At 55.9% G+C, this 12,394-nt stretch overlaps 2 long non-coding RNA genes across 2 annotated transcripts; one reads left to right on the top strand and one right to left on the bottom strand.

Annotated features, from left to right (window-relative positions):
- Window positions 1–769: 769 nt before the first annotated feature.
- Window positions 770–4,808, top strand: LOC141579203 (uncharacterized). Its single transcript, XR_012510375.1, has 2 exons — window positions 770–1,796; window positions 2,433–4,808. It is a non-coding gene; the product is annotated as an uncharacterized LOC141579203 (long non-coding RNA).
- Window positions 4,809–4,811: 3 nt separating this feature from the next.
- On the bottom strand, window positions 4,812–11,414 carry LOC141579190 (uncharacterized). The gene is made up of 2 exons (XR_012510362.1): window positions 8,451–11,414; window positions 4,812–7,530 (listed from the first exon to the last, which is right to left on the bottom strand). It is a non-coding gene; the product is annotated as an uncharacterized LOC141579190 (long non-coding RNA).
- Between the last annotated feature and the right edge of the window lie 980 nt (window positions 11,415–12,394).

The raw sequence follows: 12,394 nt of genomic DNA, 5'->3' as shown, positions 1-12,394 counted from the left end.
TATGAGGGGTGGAGTCTGGAAGCCAGGGCGTCTCCTCAAAGCTGCATGCAGACCCTCCCCGGCAGCTCTAGAGACGGCGGGGCTGCTATAACTGTGCAAGATGCGGGTTCGCGTGGAGAAGGGCGTGAGCAGGCAAGCGGCCCATAGGGCAGTGTGTGGAGGTGTTGTCTGAGGAGGGGCTTCCAGGAAGTGGACCCCAGGAAGTGACATCACATCCTTCACAGACCCCAACCGAAATGGAACCTGGTTACCAGGCACCCACATTCTAGTGACGGCTCCAGAGCCAGCGCACTTGGCTGGAGACAGTTGAAGACACAGGATGTTCTCCTCTTGTTTCCCGGTCTCCCGGGGCTTCTCCGCCAGGAAACCCTGGACTGCGAGGTTCTTCGGTGGCTGTAGGCGTCTGTGGAACCCTCCACCCAGACGCCTGTGGCCTATTTTGCGCAGGTCACCTAAGGTAACGCAGGGTGGCCTGGAGAAGGCCAGTGTGGGACCGGCCTCCATTGGGGGCCCTCCCTGGGCAGGCCCGCTTTCCCTCATCTCCATGTCGCTGAAGGGGGACTTGAGAGGAGGTGTCCCCTCTGGGCAGGAATGGCTTGTTGAACACTTGGTAACCTGGTGGTCCTGTCATGGCCGCACCCAAGGACAGGGCTGAGAAGGGGGAAAGAGGACTCCTGAGGGGCATCTTCTCTGTGTCAATGGGAATACAAGGCTCCCACTTTGTCAGCTTTTCTGCCCCTGAAGGAGGTCTGTGCAGACAGTGGTGGATGTGTGTCAGCACTGGAGATTTCTTATGGGTCGGACAACCAGACAGGGTTCTGAGGCTGCTGCCTGGCCTGTGGGCACTGTATTTACAGGACTCAACACACGGGACGGGACAGGACCTGGTCCATGGAGAACCCCGCGCCACCTCCCTGCAGGAGGCGCAGGTGCCCCACGACAGCAGCAGAGCCCAGGACGCGCTGAGGGTGAGTGCGAGCGAGGAGACTCCACACCCAGGAAGCCCCGGGCCCCACTGCTGCCCCGCTTCTCCCCTGGGCTGCCTCTTAAGAGAGCTGCTGGCAAAGGGATCTGATGCCCCATCTCCCCCATCTGCCGTCACATCCCAGGCCCTGCCTTAGCCAGATGCAAAGTTAGTGCCCACGTATGAGTCCGAATCTCAGAAAGAGACTTGGACAGAACTTCAGTATATGTACAGTCAAGGGTGTTTCTGCATTTTTCTACACGCTGTCCTGTTTCTTCTGCATCCCCACGTGTCCACATTAAACTGAAGATCCTGAGCCCACCCACCCCAGGCTCAGCCGCTGTGTTCTCATCCCTAGAATGGGATGTGTGACAGCAGTCACGGGGATGAAGTGGTGCATGCAGGGAGGGGCCGGCACTGCGGTGCTGACGCAGGGATCTGAGGCACTGATGCATTTCATCATCGCCCTTCGCCCCTTGTACTGGTGATGCCGAGAACCTTGGATCTGCTCAGGGCTCCCCTGTTCCACCTCAGTCACAAGAGCTTGAGGCTTGAGGATTCGGTCTAATCTCCAGCCCCAAGTGCCTGGGGGTCCCCGGTGCTGCCTCTGATTCACATCTCTCCTCTTTCCACCCCAGGGGGGAGCTGGACCATCAGGGAGCAGGGATGAAGCCTACGGGGCTTGGAGCCTCCAGCGACACAGGCTGGAGAAGCTGGTGGCAAAGCTGGTGCCTGCCGTCCTGGGTGGCCACCCCTCCTATGTGAACACATTTCTGGGCAATTATCGAACTTTTGCCACCGCCCAGCAGGTGCTGGACCATCTGTTCCGGAGGTGAGCACTCTGTCTTCATGGGACATTGGGGACCTGGCCACCTACCAGCAGTGCCATGAGGCATTGTTCCTCTACCTCCCTAAGCCTCAGTTTCCCCCCTGCACACTGGGGTCAAGAGAGGATCAGGCCCTAGGAGGGTAGGATCAGAGGGAGACCTTCACGGAAGGTGCTCTCTGGGGACCTGGCTCACGGCAAGAGCAGCTGGCGGGGCTGTGGTTGTGCGAATTTGTCATTGTCCTCCTGCCCAAGAGCTAGCGTCTGCCTCCTGTGTCACTGGGACTTTGGCCTTGGGTGGAACTGTTTTCCCATTTCAAAGGGGATCTGTGACGCCATTAGCTGTCCCTGTCCTGGGAGAGTGAGAGCAGGGATCCCTGGGAGGGACAAGTGGGGTCCCAGGCCCACTCAGATGTGCGCTGTGGGGCCGGGTGGGCTCACTCACTCATTCCCCCAATGTATAGGAAGGGCCCCCAGGGACAGGGGCTTTTCTAGGAACAACCATCATTTAATGCATCGAGCAGACATCAGCCCTGCCCTCCAGGGCTTCCATTCTCTCGGGTGTCACACTGTCACACTAGACAGCACATCCAGCTCGTGTGCTCGGGACAGTCCATGTGATGCCTTCCTGCTCTCCTCTAGATACGGATGCATCCTCCCTTTTACTGAGGAGGACGGGGGACCCCTGCACCAGCTGAAACAGTGAGTCTTTTGGATTGAAGCGGGAAGGACTCCTTCCCCAAATAGTGTGTGAAGCTCTGGGCTCTCTGGTTGGTCCAAGGTGGGTGGAATCCAGGATCCCACATATCCAGTGAGTCTGGTTTGAGAGCAAAAGTCCTAGGGCTTCCCCTGGCAAAGAGGAGACGAGACCCAGAGAGCTGTGGATGGGACTGTGGTGCTGTGAGGGGCAGCTGGGAGGTCAGAAGACAGAGTCAACCCTGAAGAAAACCCACAACCATCCCCTACACATCCCACCCCTGCCCACACGCCCTATGGGAGACACAGAACGCAAGGGGTGGAGAGCATCCTGCCCACCATCTAGTGGAGCCTCAATGGTGGGGACTCAGCTGGTGCTCAGGGGACCCAGTGAGCCTCAGGGGACAGCTGAGCCCATCCTGATGATGCTGAGTGGCAGGGGCAGAAGGAGACCCAGGCAGGGTCCCTGGAGGATTCTGCAGCCAGCAGGTGCAGGAGCTAAAGTCTGTGGAGTTAGGAGGCCCGTGGGCAGCCTGGATGGCCGACACAGCCTGTCTGTTCCCTCCTGGCTCAGGCACTGATAGAGCAGCTCCCGTGTCCCTTAGAGGGCAGTGCCCAGAGCGCACAGCCTGCCTGTCCTCACAGATGTGCCATCCAGTGGGGAGGGGCAGGGAGAGGGACATAGCAGTGTGACAGTTGTCCCTGAAGCGGTGGACAGGTGGTCACGCCATTGAGCCAGGGCTGTCCCTTCAGAAGGCTGGTAGCAGCCCCTCCTCTGTGTCCAAGCCCGCCTCTGCCCACACTGCCAGCTGAGATGGGACATGGAGCAGAGCCGGCCTCTGGATGGGCAGGAGCCAAAGGCAAAAAGGCCCAGGACCCCGCAGGGCTACCCTGGGAGCCCAGCATGGTAGGAAAGGCCAAGCCTCTGACCCTGGTGTCCCCCTGACTACCCCCAGGGCCATGTCCTCCATCCTGGGCACCTGGCTGTTCCAGTACCCAGACGATTTCCACCAGCCTCCAGAATTCCCATGCCTTAAGACCATTGTCGCTTACGTAGAGCTCAGCATGCCTGGCTCCGACCTGGAGCAGCAGGCCCACCTCCTCCTGGCACAGCTGGAGCAACTGGAGCTCCCAGAGGCAGACAGTGATGGTGAGCAGGATGCAGGGTGGGGGATCTGGTGGGTGGGGAGGGGAAGGCACTGGACCCCACAGAGCAGAGTCTGGGAAGACTCCCTGGGGGTGGAGTCAGGGAGTGAGAGTTGACTGAGTAGCAGTGAGGGCTCCCCTGGCTTTGGGAGACACGTGGGAAAGCAGTCCTATTGATGAGAGTTTCCCTTCTTGGAGCTACAGCACCAGCTCCAGAACCCGCTGGGGAAGCCCCTCTGGATGGAGAGCCAGCTCCAGCTCTCCTGCCTGCAACAGCACCAGAGCCAGAGCAGAGGGACGCGCTGTAAGTATCAGTCAGGCTCTGCTGCCTCCCGTCGCCTTCAGGCCCGGGACGCCCACTGTTCTTGAGGTGTCTGTGATTTACAATTCCGGATTACTCTTAGAGGTGATAACATATTCCTTGCGGCCTGTTGTGTTTGTGTTTTATTGTTAATAGAAACATCAAAGTGCCCTACATGTCTTTGTTTGGATACACTCACTTCTCTGTACCAGGCACACCGGGTGGGGATGTGGACAAGTGAACCCAGCATGTTCCCAATCTCTCCCTGCAGGTCCTGTGAGGCAGCGGCCTCCTCTCCCTTGTCTGCTGTGGACCCAGGGCCCAGCTCAGGGCCTCCATCAACACTCCCTGAGACCCCACCCTTGGTAAGTGGCCGGTCATGTCATGATCAAGACAAGGACATAGAAGGCAACCCCGAATTTTGATCTTAGAGGATTTGTTTTTTTCCAGCAGTGAGACTGATGTTGTGTTTGTGTGAATGTTGCCTGTTTGTCCGACATCCATGGAGCCAGCAGCTCACGTGCCATTCCCATATGGCCACCAGAGGGAGGGGTGTCACTGCTTCTGAGAAACACTGTTCCATTCCAACGTGGTCCTTCCCAATTTAGCCCTCCTCAGAACATGTTTTAGAAAGTGAGGATTTCTTTAAGCTATAGAGCTTTGGTTTTTTCCTTCAATCTCATTTCAGGTCTAATCTCAATACACTGTAATTCACAAAAAGAAGTTGGCCACTGAGTGGAAGTTGTCCCTTGGGATACACAGACATGTGTTAGTCTGTGTCCAGCACCCATCTGTGTCCACCTCTGTCCCTTCCTCTCTCCCTCCAACCGTCTGCGTTTGTAAATATCTATTTAAATAAAAGACTTTGACAATCAGTGCAATGTAGTAGAGATATTTTAATTCATGTTGCCTTGTGTGTGTGTGATGTAGATTTGGGTAGAAAGAGGTCTGCTCACAGGACAGTGGGGTTGTCCCTGAATCCCTAGGAGACAATTGAAGCAGGGCAGTAGGTCTCGGTGAGAGTCACTCACCGGGGAAGTTCTCCTGCTCAGCACAGCCAAGGTGGGTCCGCATCGACTTCTATCCCCAGAGCACTGAGTCTGCTTTCGCCTGGGGCGCTTTGCTACAATCCTGTGTATCCTAAAGTGTCAGAAGAAAGAACAGTGATGATAAGAACTGTGGGAGAGGGACAGGTTTTGATTTCAATTACCTGCTCCTCTACCTACAACGGCTTTCCCTGGATTGTAGTATAACGAACGCTCAGCCACCTGGGAGCAGAGTCTATGCCTGGTTTTGAGCATATTACAGATCTCCAGCCCAGCACTTGGCCAAGAAGATGTACACGTATTGCTGAGTGAATACAGTTGGGAGGGAAGATAGGACAGGTTCGGGAATATATTTGAAATGGGGCCACTCCTGGAGCTTTCCTGACAGGAGGTCATCATACATAGGCACCTTCCTCACCTGCCAGGCCGTTTACTCCTGAAGGCCTTCCCACAGAGCCCCTCAGCCAGGACCCACATGATCCCAGGGCTCTCCCACATCACATCTCACCATCTGCTCTCACTTCCGTTCTCATTTTGGCCCCCTTGACTCTCCTGCTGTGTGGCTCTCCACTCTAGGACTCAGGGGACACCTCTGACTCCCTCAGGGATCCAAAGTCAGAATATTAGATCCTACAGACCTGTAGTTTCACTATGGGACTGAATTTAGGAATCAGTCACCACGTGGAGAAATACCGCTCTGCATGACTGTCATAATGGGGGGGTTTCCTTGAACAATCTATGTTAAATTCGATGGCATAAAGGAAGCATGTTTTTCTTGCAATGAGCATCCCTACTAAATGGAGCCATTTCTCTGATGAGGCTCTAAAAGACCTGACGCACAGCATGAGGAACAGTTTGAAGTGATATTGTGCTATAACGCAGTATATAATGCTGTGATACTTCTAAAAATTGTTATTATCCAGTTGGGCTAGAGTTATTGAAAAAAAAACATTGTGTGTATATGACCCTTTAAATTTCTCATGTTTCCATGAAATTCAGAAGATGGTGGTGAATTCATCCATTTCCTTCTCGGCATTCATTGGGATGATCCTGTTTTTTCTCCTCACACTGTTAATGGAATGGAGTACATACTCATGCATTTTTCTAGGGTGAAGCCACCCTGCATTCCAGGAATCTTTCCCACTTGTTCATGGTGCACAATTCTTCTTACACAGATGGATATGAGTGACTAGTATATAGGTATTTTTCTGCCCTTTCTACCTCAGCTCAGGCTTCCTGAGCCCTGGTAGGGTGGCCGGTGATGGCCAGGACACAACACCGAACCACAGAGGTTTTTGCCTTCTCATTACTCATGATAATCGTTCTTACTAACCCCCGATGCTTGATTTACACAGTCATGACTGTCAGACAGACCTGCACTCACCCATTTCCCCACCTCGTGTCTCACTCTCCACTCGTTCCTTCTGGGATTCGTTCATTTCTTCCTTCAATCCAACCGTCCTCACTCTCAGTGACAGCCTGACAGCGGCAAACTCTCTGAGTCTCTTGGATCTGAACACAATGTTATTTTGCTTTTACTCCTGAGTCATGGCTTAGAAGGAAAAACATATGGACATTCCTGTGATGGGTCCCTTCGCATCTGAGATGTCTTTCTGAAGTCTTGAAGTCAGTGGCAGCCTGGCCTCGCACAAAGTGGGCTCACTTGGACCACTGGGCCCTGGCTGGGCTGAGAAGCATCCGTGCAGATGGGGCACTGCCCTTGGAGGAGCATCAGCAGGGCCCTCGCGGGTCAGGAGGCAGGGGAGGGGAAAAAGTGGGCAAGAGCCTCTCCTGTGGTTTCCCTGGCGAGCAACAGGGAGGCAGGACTAGCAGGTGGGAGGAATCAGCATCTCTGGGTGGAGGGGCTGCCCCTACTTGTCTGTCCCCGCCCTGGGTGTGCTCACTGGCATCTTCCACTGTCTCTAGGAACTGACTAGCCCTGGGAGGGGCAGCCCCTCCAGGGTCAGTGGGACCCAGATGTCAAAGTGTCAGAAAACAGACAATAAAAAACGGCTAGCATACATGTCCAAACCACAGGCCTCTGTTTCCGCATGCGTGGAGGGCGGGATTGGTCCCAGTGGCCCTCCAAGGTCCAGCCCTGCACTCTCAGAGTCCAGCCAGCCGCCAGGACCTCCCCGAATTCAGGTCCTAACCGTCTAGGGTCAGCAAAGCAGCCATGCCTCTACCCAGCCCTGCAGATCAGGCATTTCAAGGCCTGTGGGTCGCCTGGGGCTTCTGTGGCACAGGAGAACAGGCAGTGGTGGGGCTGCTGGCTCAGCCTCCAGGTTGGACTTCACAAATGGAACAGGGGGCTCTGGGCTGGAATAATCCAGGCTTGTTCGCCAAGGGGAAGGACGGGGGTAACCGAGTCAGAGCACAGACTGCCAGTGCCTCGAGAACCATGCTGAGGCCCGGGGGCGAGGGGGTCGGCAACTGGGAGCGCGCATCCTGCTGGGATCCTGTGAGATGGTGGCTGGGTGATTAATGCTGAAGCTCACACTGCCCAGAAGGCTTCTGGAAATAAACACGCTCTCATAAACACAGGAACATCCTGAGAAGACAGTCAGACAAGGCTGGGAGACAAATGCGGGGCACGCGGCCCACCGCCCATCAGAAAGCACCCCTCACACCCACTCCCCTTGTCACCACGGCTGCCTGGCCTGTCAGTGGTGATAGTGAGTGGCCTGCTTTCCTGACCGCTTGGCCAGTGGCCAAAAGTCAGGGCTGAAGTTGGCACTTGTTCACCAGTGCTGTCCAGGGGACAGCAGGTGCCACAGAAGGATCTGTGGGGCCTCCTTGTGTCTGGCCAGAGGGACAAGATCTGCAGATGGGTGTGGGGGTGCTGATCCTGCACCCGGGAAGTACACTGGCTAACTGGCCATCCTTTCCTGGAATCCCTGAGAACCAGCAAGACGGGGACCTTGACATTTGGGGCAGGACTGAGCCACCCCATGTCTGTTCTGAGTCTTGTCTTTCTGCCTGTCCTCCTGACAAGGTGGCGCTCTGAGTATTTTCATCTGGAGACAGGAAGACAGAGGCCCACAGGGGCAAAGTGACCTGCCCAAGGCCACACAGCCACAGCCAGGAGGGGCGCAGACTCCAAGTCCAGCCCCTTCCCACTGGGACATGGCCTGTAGCTGCAGAAGGCCCCAGCTGCAGCCCACAGAGGGTTCTCGGGAGTCCTTCTGACTCCAGAACCAGGGAGAGCAGGAGAGCCCCAGGCCCCACATCTGCAAACGATAGCTACTGATAAAAAAAAAAAAAAAAAAAAAAAAAAAAAAATTGGCACGTCCAGAGCAGCCCAGGGCCAGAGTATAGTTCTTGAAGGCAGAAGGTGAGTCAGCTGGTCTCCTTCTTGCCAGGGTGGGTGGGATCCTGGTCCTCAGCCCCTGCCACAGCACTGGTGGATTTGGGGGACCCCGCAGCCTCTAAAACAAGCTCCTGGACCCCCTTGCCAGCCACTTGGCATACCTTCTCCCTTCTGACTGCCAGGATTTCTTCAATATTCCTCTTCCCATCCAGGTCCGAGAACCAACCCAGGTTGTCCGGGGTGGTGTGGTGGGTCTGGCAGCCAGGACAGGTCACAATGACCACACCCTGGTGATAGGCAAGCTTGGAGATATGCTTGGAGTACCCAGTCCCACAGACATCGCAGGTGAAGACTAGCTGGTAGTGCGCGGGCACAGGTCCCTTGTCGGAGCTGGAGGGCCGCCAGCCCCAGCCCCAGCCCCAGGCCCGCCTTCTCCCTGCGGCCTCCAGGCAGGCACCGAGCCCCCAGCAGCCACCTCAGGCCAAGCCTCCGGGAGTCGCGCGCCTCTCAACAGTCTCGGCAGGCGGCTCAGCGCTGTCCACAGCAGCCCGCCCGCAGGCCCCAGCCGCCACGATCTGCGCAGCGGAGACCGAACCCCGCCCCGGCTCTCCCCGCGCCACGGCTCTCCCGCACGGCAGAGGCCGCCTCCGGACCAGACTGTCCAGCCACAGCCGAGATCGCCCCCCGCCCCATGCCCCGGCTTTCCCGGCGCGGCCGAGAACGACCCCCGCACCAGATCTCCCCGAGCGGCCAAGGGCGCCCCCCTCCCAGGCTGTCTCGCCACAGCCGAGATCGCCCCGCCCCACAAGCCCCGGCTTTCCGGCGAGGCCGAGAACGACCCCCGCCCAGGCTCTCCCCGCCTCGGTCCTCCCCGCCCCAGATCTCCCCGCCCGGCTGAGGCTGCCCACTGCCCAGGCTCTCCCCGCGCAGCAGACGCCGCCCCCCGCCCCAGCTCACCCCGCACAGCCGAGACCGCCCCAACCGGGCTCTCCGCTCCTGGCCCAGCCCTTCCCCTGCCCCTGCTCCGCAGATTTCTCCCCTCCTGTTCTGGCCCTCCCCGCACAGCCCATACCGCCCCTGCCCCCTGCCCCAAGCTCTGTGCGGGAAGCCCGGGCCACGCCTTCGACATCTTGGAAGCAGGCTTCCCTAGGCTGTTGCTTTAAAGATGATTTTGAAGGGAAAAAAAGGAACAGAAAAGAACATAAATACAAAACAGAAACAGACTCATACAAATAGAAAACAAACTTGTGGTTGCCAAGCGGGAGGGGCGTGGGACGGGACAGACCGGGAGTTCGAAATGTGCACACACTGACAGGCAGATGCAGAATAGATGAACAAGATTATACTGTATAGCACAGGGAAATACATACAAGATCTTGTGGTAGCTCACAGCCAAAGACATTGTTCCAATGAACATGGGTATGTTCATGTATCCCTGAAAAATTGTGCTCTACATGGGAAATTGACAAAATTATAAAGAAAGATTCATTAATTGCCCAAATACCTGTCTATATAAATCAACCTTTTTAAATAAAATACCAAAAAGTGCAGGGGGGAGAAAAAGCTGCGGGTTATTTCCATAGCATCCTGGTGTGTTTGACGACGTGGAGTGACCCTATTCGTTCCTTCAGCGAGCATTCGTTGAACGCCTCCTATGTGCCTGATACTGTGCCTGGTGCCCAGGAAATACTCCCTGTCCTGAAAAAGCGTACAGTCGGACATGGAAATGAGCAGCTACAGCAGCGTATGAGCGGTTCTGTCATACTCACCCGGGCCCCGCTAGTTCAGACATGATCACAATTTGGGGAAGGACTGAGATAAGGACTGTATTCGTGGTAGTGTAGAAAGCATGTCGTCTAAGCAAACTGAAAGACAGAGCAATAAGCATTCCTCCACCTAAAAGTACAAATGGCTTCAAGGGCCCTAAGAGCATCCATTGACATGCTACAGCAGTGAAGGCAGAATCCGCTTTAAGGAGCAGAGAACAGAGAAAGCACTCACCTTACAAGGGCAAACCTCTGACTGCCCTGTTGCCATCCCAGTTGAGGGAGTGGGACCTATAGGAAGGAAAAGTGACCTGAAAGTAAAAAGGTAAGTGGTAATACGATAAGGCTGAGAAAGGGCCAAATGAGCAGCCGTGGCAATGACACAGTGGCTTCAGCGATTCAGTGGCGTGTGAGCTGCCTGAACGTGTAACCCCCAATATCTCAGTGGCTTAATACAATCCCGGGCTTTTCTTCCCTTGCGTAACGTCCAAGATGGGTTTATCTTCCTTGGTGGGTAGCTCTTCTCCTAGCCAGAGTTCGGGGATCCAGGTTCTTTTTATCCGCTGAATCGATCATCTTCGACATATGGCTTCTCAGGTCTCAAGGACGTGAAGGAGGACGTGAAGGGGAACGTGTGGGAGATCTTTATGGGCTGTGCTGAAGTTCACATGCCACCGTTAGACCTCAACAGCTGAGCGCGCCCGACTGCCAGGGAGGCCGGGAAATGGAGTCCAGCCGCATCTGTGCCCACGAACAGGAGGCAGTGACCCTGGTAAGCAGCTAGGCCAGAGCGCCACACGGAGCTAGAGGTAGAGGCCAGCTCCCTGTGGGTGGGCACCCTCTCTCGGCCTCACCTTGCTATCTCTGATGCCGAGTTGAGGATCTCGGGCCCCCAGGTCATGAGGTCCCTACTGTCATTTGCTCCGTGCCATGCTGCCCGTGGCCTTGCTCTCTCTCACGTCCCCAGTGTATTCCATCAGAGCAGTTATTACTTCCTGATTACATCCTTCCTTGTCATTCAGTTTACCCGCTGGCCTTCCTCCTACGTGGACGGAAGCTCCATGAAGGCAAGGAAGCAGCCAACGAGATGGTCACGTCACTCTAGTGATGTCAGCCTCCATCTGCCCATCTGTCCCTGGGTCTCTGCATATCCAGCTGGAGAAGTTCAGCGTGCCAGACTGTGTAATCAGAGAAGTGGACAGTTTTCCTGCTCCCAGGACTGTGCTACTGAGTGTGCACAGTGGACACAGGCTGTCTATAATCCCAGTTCCAGCCCTGCTACCTGCATGGCCTTGACTCACGAGCTCTAAACTTCCAGCAAGGGCCTCAGAATTTCTCATTCCATTTGCTTTAGAGAACTGAAACCCTCAGACCTCAGGATGCTATTGCCCATTTCTCCTGTGCGGGGACAGTTTCCTACTGGCGACACAGAGTGTGAGCACTGGTTTAGGCACACAAACACACACACACACACACACACATACCAACAAAGACACACACATAGACACCCGTGTACAATGACATTGAATAAGAATTATCGTGTCACATCCTAAGAGGAACAGCCATGGAGGAGGAAGTCAGAGGAAGATAACTTGGGTCGCAGGCAACACCTCCAGGTGACATCACTCTCCAATTTTTTAGGCCTTATTCCACTTGCACCTCAGGACGTCCCTAGAAGTACTTGCTAGAATCATTCCCACTGTGCAGCTGGGGAGACACACGGGCCTGGACACACACCAGGACTTCCCCAGGATGGAGAACAGGTAAGTATGAGGGGTGGAGTCTGGAAGCCAGGGCGTCTCCTCAAAGCTGCATGCAGACCCTCCCCGGCAGCTCTAGAGACGGCGGGGCTGCTATAACTGTGCAAGATGCGGGTTCGCGTGGAGAAGGGCGTGAGCAGGCAAGCGGCCCATAGGGCAGTGTGTGGAGGTGTTGTCTGAGGAGGGGCTTCCAGGAAGTGGACCCCAGGAAGTGACATCACATCCTTCACAGACCCCAACCGAAATGGAACCTGGTTACCAGGCACCCACATTCTAGTGACGGCTCCAGAGCCAGCGCACTTGGCTGGAGACAGTTGAAGACACAGGATGTTCTCCTCTTGTTTCCCGGTCTCCCGGGGCTTCTCCGCCAGGAAACCCTGGACTGCGAGGTTCTTCGGTGGCTGTAGGCGTCTGTGGAACCCTCCACCCAGACGCCTGTGGCCTATTTTGCGCAGGTCACCTAAGGTAACGCAGGGTGGCCTGGAGAAGGCCAGTGTGGGACCGGCCTCCATTGGGGGCCCTCCCTGGGCAGGCCCGCTTTCCCTCATCTCCATGTCGCTGAAGGGGGACTTGAGAGGA

Source organism: Camelus bactrianus, chromosome 11 (genome assembly GCF_048773025.1).
Source record: "Camelus bactrianus isolate YW-2024 breed Bactrian camel chromosome 11, ASM4877302v1, whole genome shotgun sequence".
In the NCBI taxonomy this organism is placed as follows: Eukaryota; Metazoa; Chordata; class Mammalia; order Artiodactyla; family Camelidae; genus Camelus; species Camelus bactrianus.
This window is presented reverse-complemented; position numbering and strand designations above follow the sequence as displayed.